Genomic DNA, 13,432 nt, shown 5'->3' on the forward strand with positions numbered 1-13,432 from the left:
AAGTCTTTACCTGGGTTATATCACAAGGCTGGGAAATATGAAAAAGAACGAGGAAGAGCACTGAAAGGGGAAGTGGAGGATGTCAACTTTTGGCTTCTATAGTGTTGGCAGATAACCAGCTATGGACATCACATGCTGATAAGAATGTTATTTTCTTGAGATTTGCACATACGTATACTCAAGTGGATAATTAGTTGAACCAAGTAAGAAAGGTACATCTAGAATTGATTAGAATATAATAACAGTTGAGAGGAAACCACACTGTGCTTGAAACATGACTACAGCAGTATTGTGTGATGTTCTTTTTTCCATGCATGGAAAGAAAGATCAAGAGTGAAACTAATTACGCTGGAAAAGCACATCCAGTCAAAATCTGAGGGTAAAAAGGTGTTTGGAGTATTTAAAAGCAAAACCTTCAAAGTAAAAAAATAATTGGAAGTCAGCTAAGAGAAGATCACCAAGGACAGAGACCCAAGAAAAATCACTACAAGATTAATTGTAAAGTTAGATTTCTGACTCAACTTCATGTAAATAAAAAGATTAGACAGTAAAAATAATTAAGAAAATACAATAACAAACCTGAGAACTTACAAGCAATTATATTGAGAATTTTGTCCAAATTCCAATTGTTTTATTCATTTATTCATAATTCAAAAACTATTTGTTGAACTCTGCTACATAGATATCTGAGACATTTTTATTGGTTTGCTCACTCACTGATTCTTTCGGTAATTGTTTATTAAGAACCTACTACTTCCAGGAACTGTGGATTCAGAATGAATGAGACTGATAAAGTCTCTGCCCTCATTGGACCTTACGTTCTAGTGGGAGAGACAGACAATAAACATGTCATCAAATGAAAACATAAGAATTTCAAATCCTGCTATGTTTTATAGAGCAGCAATGGGATAGAGCGTAACTAGGTAAAAGAACAGAGGAGATGAAGAATATCTTAGCTAGGACTTGTGAAAGTCGCTTAGAGGATGGAACATTCAAACTGAGATTTCCATAAGAAGAAGCCAGCCACGTGACTATTTGGGGAATGACCATCCAAGCAGAAAGAACAGCAATTGCAAAGACCCTGAGGTGGGAAAAGCTCTATATGTTTAATGGACAGAAGGCTGTCAGTGTGGCTGCATGATCATGACCAGCTAGGGGTAGGTGGCGGTGATCTGGAGAATCATAGGCAACAGATTCACAGGCAAAGACTGGAATCTTTGAGAACATGATATTTCGTTTAGATTGTGTCTTATTCACAAAGAGAAGCTAGAGGAGGGTTTTAAGCGACAGAGAGATATGATCTGATTTAACATGTGAGAAGCAAAGATTTTTAGACTACTTCCCTGTCCGAGAGGAATAGGGGACCTAGGAGGTATAGTCTTAGCCCAACCTATGTGCAAGGATTATGGCAATGCCTGTGGGAGGAACTAAGTTGCCTGGGGAGCCTTCAAAGCTGATTTAGCCAAAGGAAGAGGGAAAAAGAGAAGAGGCAGCATTCCATGAGCAGAGGAAGCAGAAACAAAGGCTCTATAACAGGACACGGCATGCAGGCAGGGCAATTCTAGCAGGTCAGAATTAGTAGAGAAAGAAAGTGAAGAGACAGCATGGTGAGGTCTGAGGCGGAGTAGACCAGGACAATTCATGGAAGGTCTTTGTGTGCAACATGGACTTTATCCTTTGGGTAAGATATCAGAAGATTTTAAGCAACACATCCAAAGGGTCCACTTTATGATTTAGACAGAGTAACCTGAAGGCATCGTCAAAGTCAAATTTGACAACAAGAATAGATGCCTAAGGAAAGTTAGGAGGCTGATGAAATAACCCAGACAGCAGCTCATCAGAACCTGAACGTAGTTGTGTCAGCTGCAATAATAAAAATAACAAGAAGGGCTTTAACATATTGTGGCACTTGCTGTGATCTAGGTGCTCTTTTAAGCAATTAACAGGTATTACTTCACTTAATTCTCACAAAAATCCTACAAGGTAAGACCTATTACTATCTCAATTTTACAGATGAGGAAACTGAGGGAGAAAATAGTTACGGAATTCACCTACAACTAATAAAGCAATATAGTAATAAAGCAAGTAAGTGGTAAAGCTGGGCGAGGTGATGACGGGAAGGAATTCAAGAAATACTTAGGTGGAAAACTACTTCAAGAAATACTTAAGAAGGGGCCGGCCCGGTGGCACAGCGGTTAGCTTTGAACATTCCCCTTCGGTGGCCCAGGGTTCGCCAATTTGGATCCCAGGTGTCGACATGGCACTGCTTGGCAAGCCATGCTGTGGTAGGCGTCCCACATATAAAGTAGAGGAAGAAGAGCACAGATGTTAGCTCAGCAAAAAAAAAGGAGGATTGACAGCAGATGTTAGCTCAGGGCTAATCTTCCTCAAAAAAAAAAATACTTAAGGAAAAAACTAGCAACTTTTCCTACTTACAAAATGTTAAGAAAAAACTCACATTTCCAACTGTGCCTTGGGTGTTTGATTGTGGCATTAATTAAGATAAAAACACAGTGGATGAGGAGCCAGCAGTTCTGTTCAGAAGAAGATGGATTCAGTTTGAGTTATTTAAAGCATCTGTGAAATATCCAAATAATTATAGTGAGCCGGAACTTGGAAAAGTAAGTTGAAATCTTGAGGGAAGTCTGGGACAAAGATTTAAAATTGTAAGGCACAGGCCAGCCTGCTGGCATAGTGGTTAAGTTCACATGCTCTGCTTCAGCGGCCTGGGGTTCGCAGGTTCGGATCCCAGGCGCAGACATAGCACCACTGCTCAAGCCACACTGTGGCAGCATCCCACATAAAATAGAGGGAGATTGGCACGTATGTTAGCTCAGCGACAATCTTCCTCACAAAAAATACAAAAATTGCAAGGCAATGGTATATAAATGGAAATAAAAAGGATGATGAACCTTAACATGAAAGGTACATTTATTAATAGGATAAATAGGAAAGGAGACTCTTAGGATTCAATAAGCATCTGTTTCTTCCCTAGGGAACCAGCAGTCCTCACAGTTCTAGCTATGTCCTTAGAACAGATGAAAAATAAAAACTGAGAGAGTTTTATGGTTAATTTAGAAGAAGAATAAGTACAGTATTTTAGTTGCTTACAGTTTTTAAAGAAAATTTTGTCTTAACGCCAATATATAATTTAGCATTCAACCAACTAAAATATTTCAAGTTGTCGAGTTTGCTGAAATTGATGATGGAATTCTTATTACAGATTTAGTTCAAAATGAAAAATTGGTAGGTAGAATTTTATTTTAAGGTGTAAAATATGTAAGAATCATTAGTTTTCTGGGAACTACCAATCTTCCAGTCAAAAGCAATGAAGACTAAGTAATAATAAGGAAGAAAACAAATCCTCTTTCAACCTACCACGCCACTGAAAATCTAATAAGAATATTTTTCACTAGATGTTTCTTTTTACAATATATGACTTTGGATTCTAAGTACAGAAATTCTCTTAACTACAATGTTTAGAAAACTAGGAGACAGACATGTCCAGGTTAAGCAAGAGAAGAGACTAAATTCTAATGAAAAGAATGTCATTCTTGGTTTGTTGGGCGACCAGTGTTCTCTTAGCATGTTCTCTACTCCAGGGTCTCTGTCTCTCAGCCAGAGAAAAGATGGAGCCAAAACAGCAAAATGATAGTTTAGGATATAATGGTATATAAATCTACTAGCCTACTCTTAAATTTACCAGTCCATTTACAAAGTACTATGGCTAGAAGATGCCTAAATCCTAATGTTCCATTGTCAATCACCAATGAGATATATGATAGCTAGATAGATATGTATATAGAGATACAGATACACTTTCCAACTTCTTTCTGTCCTTTTATTCACATCTGTTGTCAACTCCCATTACCTGTTCTTCATTTATCCTGAATCTATTTCTCAAATTCATGCATTGAAATTTAACAGAATATCGAATACATACCCAGGGAGGAGGCACAAATGTGATACAGTCTTTGCCCTAGAGATACTCATAGCCTGGTAGAGGGAACAAGTTACGTCTTGCTAATCTCCCTTCTCAATGACTATAACTTCTCCTTTCTCCTTATCTGCTTCCTTTAATAGAAAAGGCAATCCTTGAAGAATCAATAATGTAGCCAGGTCACACACGTAAATTTCTATTGGGGTCTATAATACTAAGAGTCTAATGGTACTTCCTCCCATTGAATTCACAACACACTGTTTAAATAATATATTTGGTTATTGATTGTTCATGGTCCTGTGATGTTTCTTATATCACCATTTTTTATGTCACTTTCAGATTCTATCATTTGTATATAGCTTGTATCCCCAACTGGATTATAAACCAAAGTCAGCCCTCTTGTTTTATTCTTGCTTGTGTCTCTGTACCATGCTGAAAAGTATTGCTTTACCCAGAAAGTCTCAATAATTATTTTTTGATCAATGAAACTATTTTTGATGGATCAACATCCTTATTTTAAGAAAAGATTAATTCACTCATTCATTCACTCAACCAAAATTTATTCAACACCTACTACGTGTCAGCCACTCCACTGGAAATATAGCAGTGAATTCAATACAGACTCGGGTGTGCTGGAGCTTGTGTACTATAGGAGAGGGATGATAACTAATGTAATGTCAGATAGTGTTAAATGCTCTGAAGAATAAAACAGGCTAACAGAATGGAGAGTGATCAGAATGATCGAGAAGGCGTCTCTGAAGAGCTGATATACGAAAAGAGGTCTGCCTGCCCAGGTAAAGTGAGCATTAAGTACAAAATGACTTAAGAGGGGACTGTCCTTGGTGAGTTAAAAACGCAGGAAGAAATCCAGAATGCCTAGATCAGAGTGTCTGAAGGAAAGAGGGTAGAACAGGCTTCGGAAATGAGTTACGAAACTCTGGGACCTGACCCAGTAGTTAAGTAGTCTGTGATTTGGGGTGATGTTCCCATCTTAGTATCACTAGGTTTGGTTAATAATGCCTGTCTTAATTCGAAGATCTGAAAATAATGAAAGGAAAGACTGTATGTGAAAGCACTGTGAGCAATTATGAAGGGCTAGGAACATCATCTTAAATCCTCAACCTCTGCTTTAAGGCTTTCCAGAGGGTTCTACTAGAAAACCTCATTTATTTTCTTCTCTAGTTTTCCTCTAATATTATGGCCTCAAATATTTAAAGCAAAATTAACAGGACAAAGAAATATAGATAAATGCATAATTTAGTGGAAAATTGTAGCATGCTTTTGTCAATAATTGACAGAACAAGCAAGCAATCAATTAATTAATTGATATAGAACCATGGAACAAGGAGATTTACAAACTTGACTTAATGGACATATAAATACTGCATCTATCTGCCGCAGGATGCACATTCTTTAAAAATTCACATGAAACATTTACTGACCATATATATAGGCATAAAGCAACTATCAACAAATTTCTAAGAAAAGCATACAGGGAAGGCCTTATGAACACAATGCAATTAATCTATAAATCAGTATTTTTTAAGTATCAGAAAATCTCCATGGGTTAGAACCATGTTAGGAATCAGAAAAGAGTATAAATGAAAGAAAATTAGAAGATATCAAAATTAAGAGCATCTATTTATTTTAAAGAAATTATAGTCTTTAAAGACATATATTGAAAAAGAGAGAAAAGCTAGAAAACAATGAGCTAAACCTTCATTTCCACAAATTAAAGAACATCAAATTAAAGTCCAAAAAAAGTAGAAGGACTAAGTATTTACAAAGAATTCATGAACTATAAAGCATACACACAATACAGAGGATCAATGCCAAAACCGGTCCTTTGAAAAGATAAATGAAACTGATAAACCACTAGTGAACGAGTAAAGAGAAGACACACTCACATTAGAAATGACAAAAGGAACATCTTGCAGACATTAAAGAGATTAAAAGGATATTATGAACAGCTTATGACAATAAACATAAATTTAGGACAAATGGATAAATTCCCAGAAAAATATAACTGTGACTCAGGGAGAAAGAGGAAATATGAATAATCTTACAGCCATGAAAGAAACTGAATCAATAATGAAAAGTCTTCCCACAACTAAACTCCAGGCGCAAATGGTTCCATTGGCCAGTTATTCAAATATAACTCACGCTTATTCTAAAAGGCTACCATAACTTTAATACCAAACCAAAAGGAACAGTAAGGGAAAAGAAAATTACAGGTCAACTTAACTAAAAGAAAAAATGCAAAAATCCTCCACAAAATAGCAGCAACTAAATCCAAAAATATGTAAAAAGGATAGTACGTTTTAACAAAGGAGAATTTGCTCCAAGAATATGTTTAGCTTGACATGAGAAAGATATTTAATTTAATTCACTACATTATCATATTATCTCAATGCAGGAAATGCAGAAAAAGTACTTAATAATATCCAATATTTATTCATAGTAAAAAAAAATTTGGGGGCTGGCCCCGTGGCCGAGTGGTTAAGTTCGCAGGCTACGCTGCTGGCGGCCCAGTGTTTCGTTGGTTCGAATCCTGGGCGCGGACATGGCACTGCTCATCAGGTCACGCTGAGGCAGCGTCCCACATACCACAACTAGAAGAATCCACAACGAAGAATATACAACTATGTACCGGGGGGCTTTGGGGAGAAAAAGGAAATAATAAAATCTTTAAAAAAAAAAAAATTTTAACCAAAAAGAATAGAATATCTTAATCTGGTAAAGTAGAAGTTGGCAAACATTTTCTTGTTAAAGAGTCAGATACTAAATATTTTCAGTTTTGCAGGCCACATGGCCTCTGTCACACTACTCAACTTTGCCATTGTGGTGCGAAAGCAGCTAGCGACAGTATTTAGGACATGAATGGGCATGATTGTATCCCAATAAAACTTTATTTACAAAAACAGGTGGCAGGCCAGATTGGGTCCATGGTTCGTAGATTGCCAACTCCTGAGTTGGAGTGTATCTATAAAACATAACTTATTGGTACTTATCATAATTAATGGCAAAACCACTTCCTTTGAGATAGGAACAAAACAAAATTTCCCACTATTATAACTATAACTCACATTGCATTTGAAGTCCTAGTCAGTGAAATAAGGCAAGAAAAATAAATAGAATTGTTCAAGAATTGGAAAGGAAGAAATAGAACTGTCATTATATGCAGAAGAAATAATTGTGCATATATAAAATCCAAAAGAACTTACAGATAATTTCCAGCGAGAATTTAGCATGGTTCCTGGATACACAAATCAATATAAAAATTTACTCCTACAAAAATAAAATTTAAAGTGACATCATTTACAATGGTATTCAAAATATGAAGTACCTAAGAATAAATTTATGAAAATATGTGTGACTTCTGCAGAGAAGTTTATGAAACTGAGAAACATTAAAAAGCACTAAATAAATGGAAATAGAAAACGTGTTCATGGGTTGAAATCTCTATACTTTATATATTTAGACTTAAATCTCTCTCTATATATATCCTCCCTTGCTGTATGGATTCAATATAATTGTAAATAAAAATATCAATAGTCATTTTTTTAGAGTTGACAAGTTGATTCTAAAGTATATACACAATCTCAAGAGGTCAAGAATAGCCAAAACATTTTTGAAGAAGAAGTTAGGGAGACTTGCTCTAACAGACATCAAGACTTCTTTTAAAGCTCAAGTAAATAAAACAGCATGGTACTAGCCCAGTGACAGAAAGCTGGGAAACAGACCACATCGGCACGGGCACTCATATATGACAGAAGTGGCACTATCAGTAAAGACATGGCAGCTTTTTATGTAAATGGTGCTGGGAAAATTGGATATTCAGGTGACATAAAATAAAATCAGACTCTTATTCACAGAATCTACTAAAAGTAATCACAGATGGATTAAAAACCAAAATGAAAATGGTAAAACTATAAATCTTTAGAAACTAATAGAGAAACTTATCCATATGACCTTAGAGCAGGGAAAGATTTCTTTAATAAAAGACAAAATTATCCATGAAGAAAGTGATTGACAGGGTCAGCCCCCATGGCCTAGTGGTTAAGTTCAGCATGCTGCACTTTGGCAGCCTGGTTTGGTTCCCAGATGTGGACCTACACCACTTTGTTAGCGGCCATGTTGTGCTGGCAGCCCACATACTAAAAAATAGAGGAAGATTGGCATGGATGTTAGCTTAGAGTGAATCTTCCTCAGAAAAAGAAAAAGAAAGTGATTAACAAATTCTTCCACATAACATTAAGAATATCTTATCTAAAAAACTAAAAAGGAAAATAAAACTACAAATCATAGAGAAAAATTTTGCAGTATATAAACACAAAAAAACACTGGTATCCAGAATATAAAAACTCCTATAAATTGACTTTTAAAAGACAACACCATAGAAAAGTTGGCAAAAGTTTTAACTAGGGAAAATGGCAAAAAAAAAAAAAAGTCTAAATGGCAAAAGAGCATAAAAAATGATTTCAATTTCAATAATTATAATGATTAACTGTAATCAGGGAAATGCAAATTTCCATAACTATTACATATCCATCAGAGTAGCAGAAATTTAAAAAGTTAATTCTGCTAAGTGTTGGTAAGGATGTAGCAACATCCTTATACTGCTGGATACATCCGAATATACTGCTGGAAAATTATTTGACATTATCTAGTAAAATTGAAGATTTATATTCCCTTTGATGAACAATTCCACATCCATAGAAACTGGTACATATGTACACTAGAAAACTACAAGAATGTTCATAGCTGGAAGGACACCAAATGTATCCCAATAGCAGGATATATACAAATTGTAGTATATCCCTATAATGAAATACTATACAAAATGAAAATGAATTAATTATACACAACTATACCAAATAAAACAATACGGATATGTCTCAGAAATGTAATATTGGGATACACAAGCTAGACAGAAAGGAATATATGAGTCCATTCAAACAAAGGGTTTTTTTAAAAAAAAAACAGCTAAATAAAAATGTAGTTTTTAGAAATGCATATGCAGATGTTAACATCTCCTTTCTTTTCTTTATAGTTTTATGGCAAAAAAAACCATAGAATGGATACCTTCACGTTAAAGAGTTGGGGTTGTGATTAAAGAGGGACAAAAGGGGTTGGGGGTCCCGGGGAGCTAGCTAGCTTCTCTTTCTTGACCTCAATGGTGACTACACAGTGTTCACAGAACTATTTGTTAACATAACAAGTATTTGTTTTATAATTTTTTCTACATACATACTCTAGTTCACAATAAAAAAAGAGTATTATATTTTTTGGTAATATCTAGGTTCTTGTCCACTGAAATCTTGAGTTTTCATTCTGTAATACCAAATAGCTATTATACAATTTCTTATATATTATAAATTATGTTTTTCACACTTAAATGTATTCCCTCACATTTTTGAACTTCACTATCTGGAAAATATGAGGCCTCTCACAATATTTATTTGTACTGTAACAATGAATTTATAGATCCCAGAAAAATATACAATATGCAGAATGGCAGTCGTCACTAACTCCCTTCCTCCAAAGCTAGTTAGACGAAAATCTGACCTGACATAGAACACACAGCAATAACATGACTATCCAGAGGAGATATCAGTTTTTGTCTATCTACCAACAGATGAAAATATGCAAATAACAATGCCACACAAAATTTCCACAGACATTATATGCACTGCAAATACACACAAATAGCATAGAGCAATCTAACAAAACTGAATACTCCACATATATTATTCTTCTACACAGGTTTCCAATCTTCTACCAAAATATATTATTATACAGAGGATATGGGAAAGCCTGTGGTTTGAAATTAATGGTTTTAAATATGGGGTTTTTTAATCCATTTTTAAAATATCAGTCTTATGCACTCTATAAAAGGAAATTACATTCATATGCTATAGTATGGTCTCAACCCTATACATTAAAAAATAAGAATTAAAAATAGTATTAATGGACATGTTACAAAATCACTGAAGTAACAACACTTTTAAAACAGTTTTCATGAAGCTATATTAGTCTGACATTCCTCTGTGCCTAGAATCTGTCTTCTCAATTCTATTTTGAGACTTTGGGTCATTTCTCTGATAGCAATGCCAATAAAGCCGCCAGTTGCCATTAATCTCGGTCCTGTGAAAGAATAAATCATTCCCACAAGCAATTAAACAATAAATCCATTAAAATAAGACCAATTAGAGCTAAGTCTAGACATTCACCACGTAGTTATGAGACAGGCTTGTCATAATCATTTCAACTTAAACTGGAAATTTCTTTAATAATTCTTTCCAACAGAAGCAGGACTGAAGATTTTGTTGTGGGAGTACCCAAATTCAGTAGAGTTTAAACTGAAATACTCCATCAGGAATTTTGGTTGTATGTCTGAAAAGCTTCCCTAAATCATTAATTCGTATACCCAGCATTGGTCCTCAGCTCTCTTTGCCAACAATCTACCATCCACAGCACACTCTGAGGTCTGTAACTGTACCAGCTCTCTCTCACATGCCCAAACTTTTAATACATTGCCTTGCAAAGACAAACAACGCTCGCAGCCAATAGTTGTCTGTGATTTTTTTCCTTTAGGTAATCAACATTATCCACAAGGCTAATTTCAAGGTGTTTTAATAATTTAGGCCTTTGTGGGAGTAAAAATGTCTGAGGTCTTCTTCAACTCAGGAAGTGATCTTTACAAATTATTCAGTTATTGTTTCATGCTATTTCTTAATACTGTGAATGCATGGATGAATTTAGGTAATTTTCAGAGGAACCGTGAATAAATTCTTTAATTTCTCAAGTTTGTGGTGGTGGTGGTGGTGTTATTCTTGTTGCTGTTGTTGTTGTCCAGTTTCATATGCCAGATTTTATTCACCAAATACTCATTTCTACCCCAAAGAAATAGAGAAATAATGTAGTCCTCTATCTAAGGACTTGTAGGCAACAGCAAATTTCAATTTCTTCCATTCACTGATATAAAGTTTTTTTCATGAAGGTAAGAAAGGTACAGAAAAACTACAAAGATAGGCAGAAAATTCCAACTTTTTTGGCAGAGGGAAGAGATTAGGGTTGGGGAAAGGGAGCTTGATGGAGTAAAAGGAGCCCTCCCCCAAAACTCAAGTCAAAACAGAAATGCTCTTACATGTGGCAAGTGAATCAGGGGATTATGAAATGCCATGTTTTGATTTATTGTCATTAATAACCTATTTTTCAATAAAGGCAATTATGATGGGGAATAATTTTGAGAATTTCCCCTGTACTTAGCACCAATGAAGTGGCATCAAAGGAGACACAGGTATTCCTTCACTCCAATCACGGTTGAGCCAAAATCCCAACAGGTGTCTAATATAAGTCAACCTCAGTGACTTAAAAATATGCTATCCAACAATTACAATGCAACTGCATAAATTATAAATGGACCATTGAATGTCTAATCTGGATCCTTGAATGAGTATCAGAAGGTTCACAAATAACAAATCGTAAGTAAAATATCCTGTGCATCAGCATTATTTCCAATAGCCAAGACGTGGAAGCAACCTAAGTGCCCATCAACTGATGACTGGATAAAGAAGATTTGGTATATATGCAATGGAATACTACTCAGCCATAAAAAAAGATGAAATTGTCCCATTCACAACAACATGGCTGGGCCTTGAGGGAATTATGTTAAGTGAAATAATTCAGATAGAGAAAGACAATCTCTGTATGACTCCACTCACATGTGGAAGGTAAAAATGTAGACAAAGAGAACAGATTAGTGGTTACCAGGGGAAAGGGGGGGTGGGCACAAAGGGTGAAGTGATGCACCTACAACATGACTGACAAACAATAATGTGCAACTGACATTTCACAAGGTTGCAAACTATCATAATCTCAATAAAAAGTTAAAAAAATACATCATGTGCATCTACATACATATAACACAACTTTCTAGGGAGAGAATCCATAGCAGTTGTAAACACGTTTGAAAAATACATACAATCTTGCAGAATGTTTAACATGTTTGAGGTTTATATCTCATTTAGTTCTGGATCCCATCAGAATAACCTGCACCCATGCAGACAGAAGAAAATATTTCATTAGGGTTATGTAACTAAACATTTCAAGGCTTTTTATGTTAGTCAAAAAAAAAAGTTTCAGTGGATTTTTTTTTCATCTAACCATATCAAGCACTGTAAACAGTATACTTTAAAAATAACCAAGGAAACTATGTCTTCTTGAATTGTGATTTTTGCCAACGCAAAGAAATAGCTCATATTTTCATCTATCATTGCTGACTGGTTATGGGAATTAGAAAGAGGAATGTAATGATAGGAATATGAACTTTTAACAATGGTTGAACCATACCCTAGCTTTGTTCCAAGTCTGCTGTCACCCACCAGATCTTATTATGACAGTTTAAAATGTCTTTTCTGATAGCAGCATTTGAGGGGTTAGTTTAAGATGAAATCTGTGTTTGCTTAGATGTGTACTAGGGAGAGTGTGGGAGGTTAATAAACGTATATTTCTCATGGAATCAATGTAGAAAGACAAATTGTTTCTATCAAGGGGAAAACAGATAAGAGAAAACATACATGTGACATGAGTACAAAAAATAACTCAATCTACTCTTGAAAATTAATGTAGCCTTTGTGAAATAAGCTCCAAAAGAAATCAAGTATGACTAAAATAGCCTACAATCAGGGGGAAAAGTCACTACAAATTAAAAATATAACCTGGCACCGGGGTTGGCCCCATGGCCGAATGGTTGAGTTTGCGCGCTCCACTGCAGGCAGCCCAGTGTTTCGTTGGTTCGAATCCTGGGCACGGACATGGCACTGCTCGTCGAACCACGCTGAGGCGGCGTCCCACATGACACAACAAAAGGACCCACAACGAAGAATATACAACTATGTACCAGGGGGCTTTGGGGAGAAAAAGAAAAAAAATAAAATCTTTAAAAAAAATATATATATATAACCTTTCACCCTAATACTTCATTCCTCTATGCCTCTAAAAATGAGAGAAGCTGGAAAATAATGTGTTCAAAATTATCCTAAGCTCTAGCATTTTATGGCAATACAGTGCTATTACAATATACCAAAGTCTAATCTATATTCGTTGAAAGACAGTTCTTTATTTATCGACATCAGCATTAATGTTGGTTTTCTTTACATAGAAAGGGAATAAATTATATTGAATTTAAGTAATTGGAAGATCACACTGTTTTGCCTTTAAACATACATATTTATGTATGTTTACACATACAGCATATTTATTACATTGGGTAAATATTGTAGATCAAAGCTCACCTCAAATCCTGGCCTACATACTCAGGATTATTTTCTTCTATTCATTCAACATCATTCATTCTTTCCTGAGTATCAGCATTTGATAAAAGGAAGAACTTGTTCTTTGCAGTGAGAAAGACCTGAATTCCAGTCTCAGAACCACCATTTACTAATTGACCTTAAACAAGTAACTGATGGCTCAACTTCTCCTTCT

This window comes from Equus quagga, chromosome 1 (genome assembly GCF_021613505.1).
Source record: "Equus quagga isolate Etosha38 chromosome 1, UCLA_HA_Equagga_1.0, whole genome shotgun sequence".
NCBI lineage: Eukaryota > Metazoa > Chordata > Mammalia > Perissodactyla > Equidae > Equus > Equus quagga.